Source organism: Agelaius tricolor, unplaced genomic scaffold (genome assembly GCF_023055355.1).
Source record: "Agelaius tricolor isolate 1412-34295 unplaced genomic scaffold, bAgeTri1.0.p SCAF_117, whole genome shotgun sequence".
Taxonomy (NCBI): Eukaryota; Metazoa; Chordata; class Aves; order Passeriformes; family Icteridae; genus Agelaius; species Agelaius tricolor.
This window is the reverse complement of record NW_027269377.1, coordinates 41,952-53,138: the sequence shown is the minus strand read 5'-3', so window position 1 is coordinate 53,138 and position 11,187 is coordinate 41,952. Positions and strand designations below refer to the sequence as shown.

At 47.9% G+C, this 11,187-nt stretch overlaps 2 long non-coding RNA genes across 38 annotated transcripts; one reads left to right on the top strand and one right to left on the bottom strand.

The window, feature by feature from the left end:
• Positions 1 to 1,118: 1,118 nt before the first annotated feature.
• Positions 1,119 to 2,156, bottom strand: LOC139586397 (uncharacterized). 36 transcript variants are annotated; one of them, XR_011677758.1, is made up of 5 exons: positions 1,812 to 2,042; positions 1,672 to 1,723; positions 1,578 to 1,629; positions 1,456 to 1,506; positions 1,119 to 1,316 (listed from the first exon to the last, which is right to left on the bottom strand). It is a non-coding gene; the product is annotated as an uncharacterized lncRNA (long non-coding RNA). The 36 variants fall into 36 exon arrangements; XR_011677752.1 differs by lacking the exon at positions 1,456 to 1,506 and adding an exon at positions 2,098 to 2,156 and having other exon boundaries at positions 1,119 to 1,295; positions 1,527 to 1,723; positions 1,812 to 2,002; XR_011677750.1 differs by lacking the exon at positions 1,456 to 1,506 and adding an exon at positions 2,064 to 2,131 and having other exon boundaries at positions 1,119 to 1,295; positions 1,527 to 1,723; positions 1,812 to 2,021.
• A 2,174-nt stretch (positions 2,157 to 4,330) lies between these two features.
• On the top strand, positions 4,331 to 10,078 carry LOC139586427 (uncharacterized). 2 transcript variants are annotated; one of them, XR_011677784.1, is made up of 5 exons: positions 4,331 to 4,411; positions 4,862 to 4,969; positions 5,796 to 5,856; positions 6,687 to 6,808; positions 9,345 to 10,078. It is a non-coding gene; the product is annotated as an uncharacterized lncRNA (long non-coding RNA). The 2 variants fall into 2 exon arrangements; XR_011677783.1 differs by lacking the exon at positions 4,331 to 4,411 and having other exon boundaries at positions 4,778 to 4,969.
• Positions 10,079 to 11,187: the final 1,109 nt, after the last annotated feature.

Genomic DNA, 11,187 nt, shown 5'->3' with positions numbered 1-11,187 from the left:
TCCAAACGTCCCTAAATCCCTCCCAAACATCCCCAAACTCCCCTCAAACACCAAACCCTCCCCAAGTGTCCCTAAATCCCCCTCAAACGTCCCCAAACCCCCCTCAAATGTCCCCAAATCTTCCCCAAACATCCCCAAACCCCTCCCAAACCTCCCCAAACCCCCTCCCAAACCTCCCCAAATCCCCCCCAAACCTCCCCAAATCCCCCCCAAACCTCCCCAAATCCCCCCCAAACATCCCCAAATCCCTCCAAACCTCCCCAAACCTGTTCCCAAACATCCCCAAATCCCCCCCAAACTTCCCCAAGCCCTCCTCAAACATCCCCAAATCCCTCCCAAACCTCCCCAAATCCCCTCAAAATGTCCCCAAATCTTCCCCAAACATCCCCAAACCCCTCCCAAGTGTCCCCAACCCCTCCCCATCCCTCCCCGAGCCCTCCCCATCCCGCCCCGTCGCCCCCTCCCTGTCCCTACTCGCTGTCCCCCTGGGACGTGTCCCTTGTCCCCGACGCGTCCCCTCCCGTCCCCGCCTCCCGCCGGGCTCTGTCCCGGGGCTCCCCGGTGTTCGGGGCGCTGCTCTCGGGGCCCTTTGCCGAGCGCCGCCAGCGCCGGGGTGCGGCTGCGCCGCTGCCCCCGCCGGGCGCTGCTGCCCCTGCTGCATTTCCTGCACGGCTGCCGCCCCGGCCGCTGTCCCCCAAATGTCCCCAATCTTGGAGCCCGCGGTGGCGGGGGGCGGCGCTGGCGCTGGCGCGGCGTTTCCTGGTGCCGTCCTTCGAGCGCGCGGCGGCCGCGGCCGTGTCGGGGTCCCCGGCGCGGCTCTGGGCGCTGGCCGAGCTCTGGGGGGTGTCCCCCCCTGGCCCCGAAGGGTGGCCGGGGACATCCTGGGGCGCGGGCGGGGCCCTGAGGGTGGCGCCAGCCCTGGTGGCCGTGGCCAAGGTGGCCAAAGAGGCCTCGGCCTTGCTCGGGGCCTTGCTGGGGGAGATTGGCCCCCGCCCACGGCGCCGGGGGTCGGCCACGCCCACGGGGAGCTGAGCGTGGGGGGAGGGGAGGGGGTGGGACCCCCTGGTGGGGGTGGGGGGGTGGGAGGGTGACGTCATGGAGGAAGATGGGGGGTGACGTCATGGAAGGAGATGATGACGTCATGGAGGAGGGCAGTGACGTCATGGAGGAAGGGGTGGATGATGTCATGGAGGAAGATGAGGGTGACGTCATGGAAGGGGAGGGGTCACGGTAAAAGGACCCTAAAATGACCTTGGGGACACCAAAAAGGACCCTTGGGGACAATTTTGGGGACCCTAAAAGGACCCTTGGGGACACTTTTGGGGACCCAAAAGTCACATATGGGACACCAAAAAGGACCCTTGGGGACCCTAAAGGACCTTGGGGACCCTAAGAGGACCTTGGGGGACATTATTGGGGACCTTAAGAGAACTTTGGGGACCATTTTGGGGAGACCTGGAGTGATTTGAGGACCCTAAAAAGGACCTTGGGGACACCAAAAGGACCCTGGGGACAATTTTGGGGACCCAAAAGGACCTTGGGGACCTTAAAACAACCCTGAGGACACCAAAAAGGACCCTGGGGACAATTTTGGGGACACCTGGAGTGATTTGAGGACCCTAAAAGGACCTTGGGGACCCCAAAAATGACCTTCAAGAACCCAAAAAGGACCTTGGGGACACCAAAAAGGACCCTGGGGACACTTTTGGGGACCTTAAGAGAACTCTGGGGACACCAAAAGGTGACCCTGGGGACAATTTGGGGATGCCAAAAATGACCTTGGGGACACCTAAAAGGACCCTTGGGGACACTTTTGGGGACGTTAAAATGACCTTGGAGAAGCCAAAAACGGCCTTGGGGACAATTTTGGGGACCCTAAAAGGACCTTGGGGACCTTAAAACAACCCTGAGGACACCAAAAGGGACCTTGGGGACACTTTTGGGGACCTTAAGAGAACTTTGGGGACACCAAAAGGACCCTTGGGGACAATTTTGGGGACACCTGGAGTGATTTGAGGACCCTAAAAGGACCTTGGGGACACCAAAAAATGAACTTGAAGAACCTGAAGGGTCCTTGGGGACCATTCTGGGGGACACCAAAAAGGACCCTGGGGACACTTTTGGGGACCTTGGGGACAATTTTGGGGACACCAAAAGGACCTTGAGGATCCCAAAAATGACCTCGAAGAACCCCAAAAGGTCCCTGGGGACAATTTTTGGGACCTTTGGGGACAATTTTTGGACCTTTGGGGGCCACCCCAGGTGACGATGACGTCATGGGGAGCCCCCAAAATTTGGGGACCCCCCCCGAAGATTTGGGGACCCGGCTGGAACTTTCTGGGACCTTCTGGAACTTTCTGGGACCTTCTGGAATTGCGGGGACCCCGCCCCGAGGGAGGGGAGGGGTTTGGGGAAGGATTTTTGGGGTGAATTTGGGCGGGTTTGGGGTCACGTTTGGAGCCAATAAAAAAAAGAAAATGGGTGAAAGCGCCGGGTGTGGCTGAGACCCCAAAATTCCCAAAAAATCATAAAAAATCCCAAAAAAACCCCAAAATCCTGACCCAAAATTCCCCCCAAAAAAAACCCTCAAAATTCCCCAAAAAACCCCCAAAATCCCGACCCAAAATTGCCCAAAAAAACCCCAAAATCCTGACCCGAAACTGCCCAAAAAAACCCCAAAATCCCGACCCCAAAATTCCCAAAAAAAGGGAAAAAAAACCTCACAAAATCTGATCCCGAATTCCCAAAAAAATCCCCAAATCCTGACTTTGAAATTCCCATAAAAAAAAACCCAAATTTAAATCCTGAATTAAAAAAAGAATCCCCCAAATTCTTCCTAAAAATGCCCCCAAGTACTCACCAAAAATTCCCCAAATTCCCTCCAAAAATCTCCCAAAATTCCCCCTAAAATTTCCCTAAAATTCCCCCACAAAACCCCCAAAATTCCAAAAATATCCGCAAAAGTTCCCCCTAAAAATCCCCCTACAAAACCCCCAAATTTCCCCAAAATCCCCAAAATTTCCCCCAAAAATCCCCCCTAAAAATTCCCCAAAATTCTAAAAAAATTCCCCCAAAAATTCCCCAAAATCCCCCAACATTCCCCCTAACATTTCCCAAAAAAATCCCCAAAAATCCCCCTAAAAATTCCCAAAAATCCCCCTAAAAATCCTAAAAAAATCCCCAAAATTCCCCCTAAAAATTCCCCCCAAAAAAACCCTAAAAATTCCCCAAAATTCAAAAAAATTCCCCAAAAATCTCCCCAAAATTCCCCCTAAAATTCCCCAAAATTCCCCCTAAAATTCCCTTAAAATTCCCCCCTAAAAATTCCCCCCCAAAACCCCCAAAATTCCCCCCCAGAAATTCCCCAAAATTCAAAAAAAATCCCCAAAAATCTCCCCAAAACTCCCCCTAAAATTCCCCAAAAATTCAAAAAATTCCCCAAAAAATTCCCCAAAAATCCCCGAAATTCCCCAATTTCCCCCCAAATTCCCCTCCCGCCCCTCCCCCCCCGTTGTTCCCAAATTCCCAAATTTGGCAGCGCCGGGAGCGGCCCCGGGGGGGGTGGGGGAGGGGCGGGGGTGGGGGAGGGGCGGAGGGACCGGAATGGAGGAGCTGGGTGAGAGCGGGGGGGGGGGAGGGGATCTGGGGACATTTTGGGGACATTTTGGGATTTTTGGGGGGGGATTTGGGGACATTTTGGGACATTTTGGGATTTTTGGGGACATTTTGGGGACATTTTTGGGGATTTTTGGGGACATTTGGGGGACTTTTGGGGACATTTTGGGGGATTTTCGGCACTTTAGGGACTTTTTGGGGGAGTTTGGGACATTTTGGGCACTTTAGGGACACTTTGGGGGACACTTTTGGGGGGTTTGGGGACATTTTTGGGGACATTTTTGGGACGTTTTGGGCCAGTTTTGGGACATTTTGGTACCTTTTTGGGGGGGGTTAGGGATATCCCGGGGCGAGGGGGGATGGGGGACAGTTTGGGGACATTTTGGGCACTTTTGGGGACATTTTGGAGGATTTGGGGACATCCCGGGGGGGGTGGGATGGGGACATTTTCTGGTGGTTTTGGGGACATTTTTGGGACATTTTGGGGACACTTTTGGGGGAGTTTGGGGACATTTGGGCACATTTTGGGCCATTTTGAGCACATTTTGGGGTATTTGGGACCATTTGGGGCCATTTGGGACCATTTGGGGCACATTTGGGGCCATTTTGGGCTGGTTTTGGGTCATTTTGGGACCATTTTGGGCCATTTTTGGCCGTTTTGGGGACCCCTGTGCCCTCCCGTGCCAGAGGCGCTGCTGAGGGACCTGGAGAGCCCCGGGACCCCCCGGGAACCCCAAAAGGGACCCAGAAACCCCCCCGGGACCCCCCCGGGACGGGAACCGGAGCAGCTCCACAGGTACTGGGATAAACTGGGATAAACTGGGATGGACTGGGATGGACTGGGAGGGACTGGGAGGGACTGGGATAAACTGGGAATGAACTGGGATGGACTGGGATAAACTGGGAATGAACTGGGAGGGGACTGGGATGGGTTTGGGATAAACTGGGATGGACTGGGATGGGAATGGAGGGACTGGGAATGGACTGGGATAAACTGGGATGGACTGGGAGGGACTGGGGTGAACTGGGGCCATTTTGGGGACATTTTTTTGGGCCATTTTTTTTTAATATTTCGGGAATATTTGGGGTCATTTTGGGCCATTTTGGGATATTTTTGGGCCATTTTGGGGCCATTCTTTGGGTCGTCTTGGGGCAATTTTTTTCAATATTTCGGGAATATTTGGGGCCATTTTGGGTTCATTTCGGGCCATTTTGGGCTCTGAGTTTCCCCCTCCCCCCCCCCCAGCTCGGTGTGGAGGCCCCGCCCCCCCCCCGGGCTCCCCTCCCCCCCCTGGGCTGGGGGAGCTCGAGCGGCTCCTGCGGGACCTGAGCGCGACCCGGAGCGGCCCGGACGGTGAGAAAACACCAAAAACGCCCAAAAACACCCAAAAAACAGCCAAAATCACCCCAAAAATCCCCCAAAACACCCAAAACCATTCCAAAACCACCCCAAAACATCCCAAAAACACCCAAAATCACCCCCAAAAAACCCCAAAATTACCCCCAAAACACCCCAAAACCACCAAAAACACCCCAAAACATCCCGAAAACACCAAAACACCAAAACCACCCCAAAACCACCCCAAAACTACCCCAAAATCACCCCAAACCACCCCAAAAAACACCACCAAAACCACCCCAAAATACCCCAAAATACCCAAAACCACCCCAAAAACAGGCAAAACACCCCAAAACACCCAAAATCACCCCAAAAACACCCCAAAAATCCCCCAAATACATTCCAAAAACACCCCAAAAATGCCCAAAAACACCCCAAAACATCCCAAAAACACCCAAAATTACCCCAAACCCACCCCAAAACACCCAAAACCACCTAAAATTACCCCAAAACCACCCCCAAAATGCCCAAAAACACACCCGAAAACACCCCAAAACCACCAAAAAACACCCCAAAAATACCCCAAAAACACCCCAAAATCACCCAAAAGCATCCAAAACACCCCAAAAACAACAAAATTCCTTCCAAAATCAGATCGGGGAGGTCCAAAAAGCCCCAAAAAATCAAAAAAACCCCCCAAAAACCCTCAAAAATCAGCCTTAAATTGCTCCCCCCCAAAATCACCTCAGGGGACCCCAAAATCCCCCAAATTCCCCCCCAAATCCCTCAAATTTCCCCAAATTTCCCCAAATTTTCGCCTTCATTTCCCCTCCCCCCCCAGAGGAGCTCCTGGCCCCGCCCCCCGAGGACGGAACCGAAATTCGGGGATCGCCCCCCCCCAGGTGAGTGCGACCCCCCCCAAAATTCGGGGTCACCCCCCCAAAAAATCCCCCCAAAATTTGGGGTGGAATCCCCCCCCCCAAAAAACCCCAAATTCTCTCAAATCCCCCCAAAATTTGGGGTGGGACTGCCCCAAAAAAACCCCAAAATTGCCCCAAATTTTGGGTGGAATCCCCCCAAAAAACCCCCAAAATTCTCTCAAATGCCCCCCAAAATTTGGGGTGAGACCCCCCCACAAAAAAACCCAAAATTGCCCCAAATTTGGGGTGGAATCCCCCCAAAAAAACCCCAAAATTCTCTCAAATCCCCCCAAATTTGGGATTGGACCCCCCAAAAAACCACCAAAATTCCCCCAAATTTTGGGTGGAATCCCCCCCAAAATTCTCTCAAATCCCCCCCAAAATTTGGGATGGGACCCCCCCCCCCCAAAAAACCCCCAAATTTTGGGTGGAATCCCCCCAAAATTTTCTCAAATCCCCCCAAAATTTGGGGTGGAATCCCCCCAAAATTCTCTCAAATCCCCCCAAAATTTGGGGTGGAATCCCCCCCAAAAAATCCCAAAATTGCCCCAAAATTTGGGTGGGATCCCCCCAAAATTCTCTCAAATCCCCCCCAAATTTGGGATTGGACCCCCCCCCAAAAAAAACCCCAAATTGCCCCAAAATTTGGGGTGGGACCCCCCCCAAAAAACCCAAAATCTCCAGGATTTGGGTTGGAATCCCCAAAAAAACCCCCAAAATTCACTCAAATCCTCCCAAATTTGGGATGGGACCCCAAAAAAAAAACCCAAAAACCCCCAAAATTCTCCCAAATTTTGTCTCTGCCCCCCCAGGGACTCGGGGCCCCCCCCGGGACCCCCCGAATTTGGGGTGGGGTCCCCGCGCTCGGCGGCGCGCTGCGGAGCTGGAGCTGCTGATGGCGTCCCTGGCCCAGTTCCACCTGCAGCAGCCCCAGGTGAGCCAAGAGCGCCCAAAAAGGGCCCCAAAAACAACCCCAAAATCAGCCCAAAACCAACCCCAAAATCACCTAAAAAACCCCCAAAATCACCTAAAAAACAACCCCAAAATCAGCCCAAAAACAACCCCAAAATCACCTAAAAAACCCCCAAAATCACCCGAAAATAACCTTGAAAAAAGGGCCAAAATCAGCCCAAAAAAACCAAAAAAAAAACCCCTAAATCATCCCAAAAAACCCCAAAATTCCCCTAAAATGACCTTTAAAAAAGGGCCAAAATCAGCCCCAAAAAAACCCCAAATTCCCATAAAATAACCTTAAAAAAAACCACCCAAAATCAGCCCAAAAAAAACCCCAAAATCAACCTAAAATGACCTTAAAAAAGGCCCAAAATCAGCCCAAAAAAAAAACCCCAAAATCAGCCCCGAAACAACCCCAAAATTACCCGAAAATGACCTTTAAAAAAGGGCCAAAATCAGCCGAAAAAAACCCCAAAATTCCCCTAAAGTAACCTTAAAAAAACCCCAAAATCAGCCAAAAATGACCTTTAAGAAAGGCCCAAAATCCCCAAAAAAACCCCAAAATCAGCCCCAAAAAAACCCCAAAATTCCCTAAAGTAACCTAAAAAAAAAAAACCCCAAAACAGCCCAAAATCACCCGAAAATGACCTTAAAAAAAGGCCCGAAATCACCCAAAAAAACCCCCAAATCATCCCAAAAAACCCCAAAATTCCCTTAAAATAACCTCTAAAAAAGGCCCAAAATTAGCCCAAAAAACCCCCCCAAATCATCCCAAAATCACCCGAAAATCACCTTTAAAAAAGGGCCAAAATCAGCCCCAAAAAAACCCCAAAATCACCCCGAAAATCACCTTTAAAAAAGGGCCAAAATCAGACCAAAAAATCCCCAAAATCAGCCCAAAAAACCCCCAAAATTACCTGAAAATGACCTTTAAAATAGGGCCAAAATCACCCCCAAAAAAACCCCCAAAATCAGCCCAAAAAAACCCCAAAATCACCCGAAAATAACCTTTAAAAAAGGGCCCAAAATCAGCCCCAAAAAACCCCAAAATCAGCCCCAAAAACCCCCAAAATCAGCCCAAAAAAACCCCAAAAATTACCTGAAAATGACCATTAAAATAGGGCCAAAATCAGCCCAAAAAAACCCCAAAATCAGCCCAAAAAAAACCCCAAAATCACCCTAAAATAACCTTGAAAAAAACCCCAAAATCAGCCCCAAAAAAACCCCAAAATCAGCCCAAAAAAACCCCAAAATTCCCCTAAAGTAACCTTAAAAAAAACCCCAAAATCAGCCCAAAAAAAACCCCAAAACCAGCCCAAAAAACCCCCAAAATTACCTAAAAATGACCTTTAAAAAAGGGCCAAAATCAGACCAAAAAATCCCCAAAATCAGCCAAAAAAAACCCCGAATTTCCCCTAAATTAACCTTAAAAAAAACCCCAAAATCAGCCCAAAAAAACCCCAAAATCAGCCCAAAAAAAACCCCCAAAATCACCCGAAAATAACCTTTAAAAAGGGCCAAAATCAGCCCAAAAAAAAACCCCAAAATCAGCCCAAAAAAAACCCCAAAATCACCCTAAAATAACCTTGAAAAAAACCCCAAAATCAGCCCCCAAAAAACCCCAAAATCAACCGAAAATCACCTTTAAATAAAGGGCCAAAAATCAGCTCAAAAAAACCCCAAAATTCCCCTAAAATGACCTTTAAAAAAAGGCCAAAATCAGCCCCAAAAACCCCCAAAATGGCCCCAAAAATCCCATTTAGAAATGCCAAAAATGCCCCAAAAATGGCCCCAAAAATCCCATTTAAAAAGTCCAAAAATGCCCCAAAAATCCAAAAAAATCCCATTAAAAAGGCCAAAAATGCCCCAAAAATTGCCAAAAAATTGCCCCAAAAGTCCCATTTCAAAAGGCCAAAAATGCCCCAAAAATGTCCAAAAAAATCCCATTTCAAAAGGCCAAAAATGCCCCAAAAATGGCCCCAAAAATCCCATTTCAAAAGGCCAAAAATGCCTCAAAAATGCCCCCAAAATGGCCCAAAAAATCCCATTTAAAAAGGCCAAAAATGCCCCAAAAATTGCCCAAAACATCCCATTTAAAAAGGCCAAAAATGCCCCCAAAATCCAATTTAAAAAGGCCAAAAATGCCCCAAAAAATCCCATTTAAAAAGGCCAAAAATGCCCCAAAAAATTCCCTTTTGGGCCCGTGCTCAAATTTTTTTTAACCCAAATTCTCCCAATTTTACCAGAATTTTCTCTTTCTTTTCCCATTTAAACCAAATTTTCTCAATTTTTCCCCAAATTCTCCCAATTCTTCTCTTTTTTTAACCCAAATTTTCCATTTTTTACCCAAATTTTCTCCGTTTTTCACCGGAATTTTCTCTTTTTTTCCCCATTTTTCCCCAAATTTTCTCAATTTTTCCCTTTTTTCTCTTTTTTAACCCAAATTCTCCCATTTTGAGCCAATTTTTCTCTTTTTTTTCCCCGTTTTTAACCAAAATTTCCGTTTTTCCCCTCAGGATTGCGGCTGCCCCTTCCCGGGGGGCTCCTTCTATGAGAGGGGCGGGGCTCCCGTCTGCCGACGTCACTTCCGGGAGGAGGGGCCAGCCGGAAGCGGAAGTCGTCTCGCGCGATGACGTCACTTCCGGGAGGGGCGTCGTAAGAATGGGGAGGGGCTGAGCCCCAAATTCCCCCCAAAAAATCCCTGGGAAAAGGGAAAAAAAGGCAAAAAAAGGGGAAAAAAGGAAAAAATTCCTGAAAATTCCCCCAAAAATTAATAAAAAAAGGGAAAAAAAAGGAAAAAAAAATTTAAAAAAAGCAAAAATTCCCTGAAATTCTCCCCAAAAATCCCAAGGGAAAAGTGGAAAAAAAAGATTGAAAAAAATCCAAAAATAAAGGGCGAAAAATCCCCTAAATTCTCCCCAAAAATCTGATGGAAAAGGTGCAAAAGTAGCAAAAAATTAAGGAAAAAAAGAAAAGCCAAGAAAAGCAAAAAACAAAACCCCAGGAATTCCTTCCAAAAAAATCAAAAATTCAAATGGAAAAAATGCCAAAAAAATGGCAACAAATTCTGAAATTCCAAGAGCAGCAAAAAAAAAAAAAAAAAAAGAAAGAAATCCAAAAAATCTGAATTTCCCCTCAAAATCTGATGGGAAGTAGCAAAACAAAGCAAAAAAAAAAAAAAATTAAAAAATAAAAGCAAAAAAAATTTTTAAAAGCCAAAAAAAACCCAAAAAACTCTGAAATTCCCTCAAAAAAAAAAAAAAAGGAAATAATTAAAAAAGCAAAAAATTTTTAAGAAAAGCAAAAATCCTGAAATTCTCCCCCAAAAATCCAATTGGAAATGTCAAAAAAAATTGAATAAAAATCCCTATAATAGAGATTTTTAGTGGAATTTTGGGGAAATTTTGAGGTTTTTTGGGGTTTTTTTTAGGGGGGATCTTGGGGTTGGAATTTTTGGGGTTTTTTGGGGGGCGTTATGTGGGGAAAATTTGGGATTTTTGGGGTTTTTTTTAGGGAATGTTGTGGAGGTTTCAGGGCTCTCACCGCCTCACGCATTTGAATAAAGCACTCGCACACCAACGCTCGCTTTGCGGTCATTTCTTAAAATTTTGGGTCAATTTTGGTCCTTTTTGGTCAATTTTCGTAATTTTGGTTCATTTTTTGGACCATTTGGAGCAAATTTTTGTCTTTTTTTTGGTCATTTGGGGCCATTTCTGCCCATTTTAAGTCATTTCTGATCATCTTTTGCCATTTTTGGTCATTTTGGGTAAGTTTTGGTAAATTTTGAGTAATTTCCCTTCCTTTTTGGTCAATTTTGGTCAATTTTTTGTCATTCTGGCAAATTTTGTCCGTTTTTTCTCATTTTTGGGCCATTTTGGGCGAATTTTTTGTCATTTTTGGGGCCATTTTGTCGGATTTTTAGTCCGTTCTGCACCAACTCAGGGTCGTTCCGGGATATTTTGGGTGATTTTTGCCCCAATTTTGGGGTTTTTTCCTTCAATTTTTGGCCATTTTGGCCCTTCAAGGCTCAAGCCCCGCCCTCCCAACATAACCACGCCCCTTCGTGCCTTACATGGACATTCAAAAGTTCGGAACTTATAGCTCCGCCCACATGTCCTTATATAGACATGATCACACCCAGAAAAGGAAAATGAGGCGTGGCCAGAGAGAAGGCGTGGGTAAACCCGGAAGCGGTTTCCGGAAGAACCCGCGCGCGCCGTCCAATCAGAATCGTCGGTTCTACCTCCCTTCACTCTCAGCCAATCACAGGCGAAGGGTGGGCTTGGAGTGCTCATTATTCGCTCCAAAACTAGTGACGTCACGAGAGGAAGCAGTGACGTCACTGCACGGCTTCTTCCC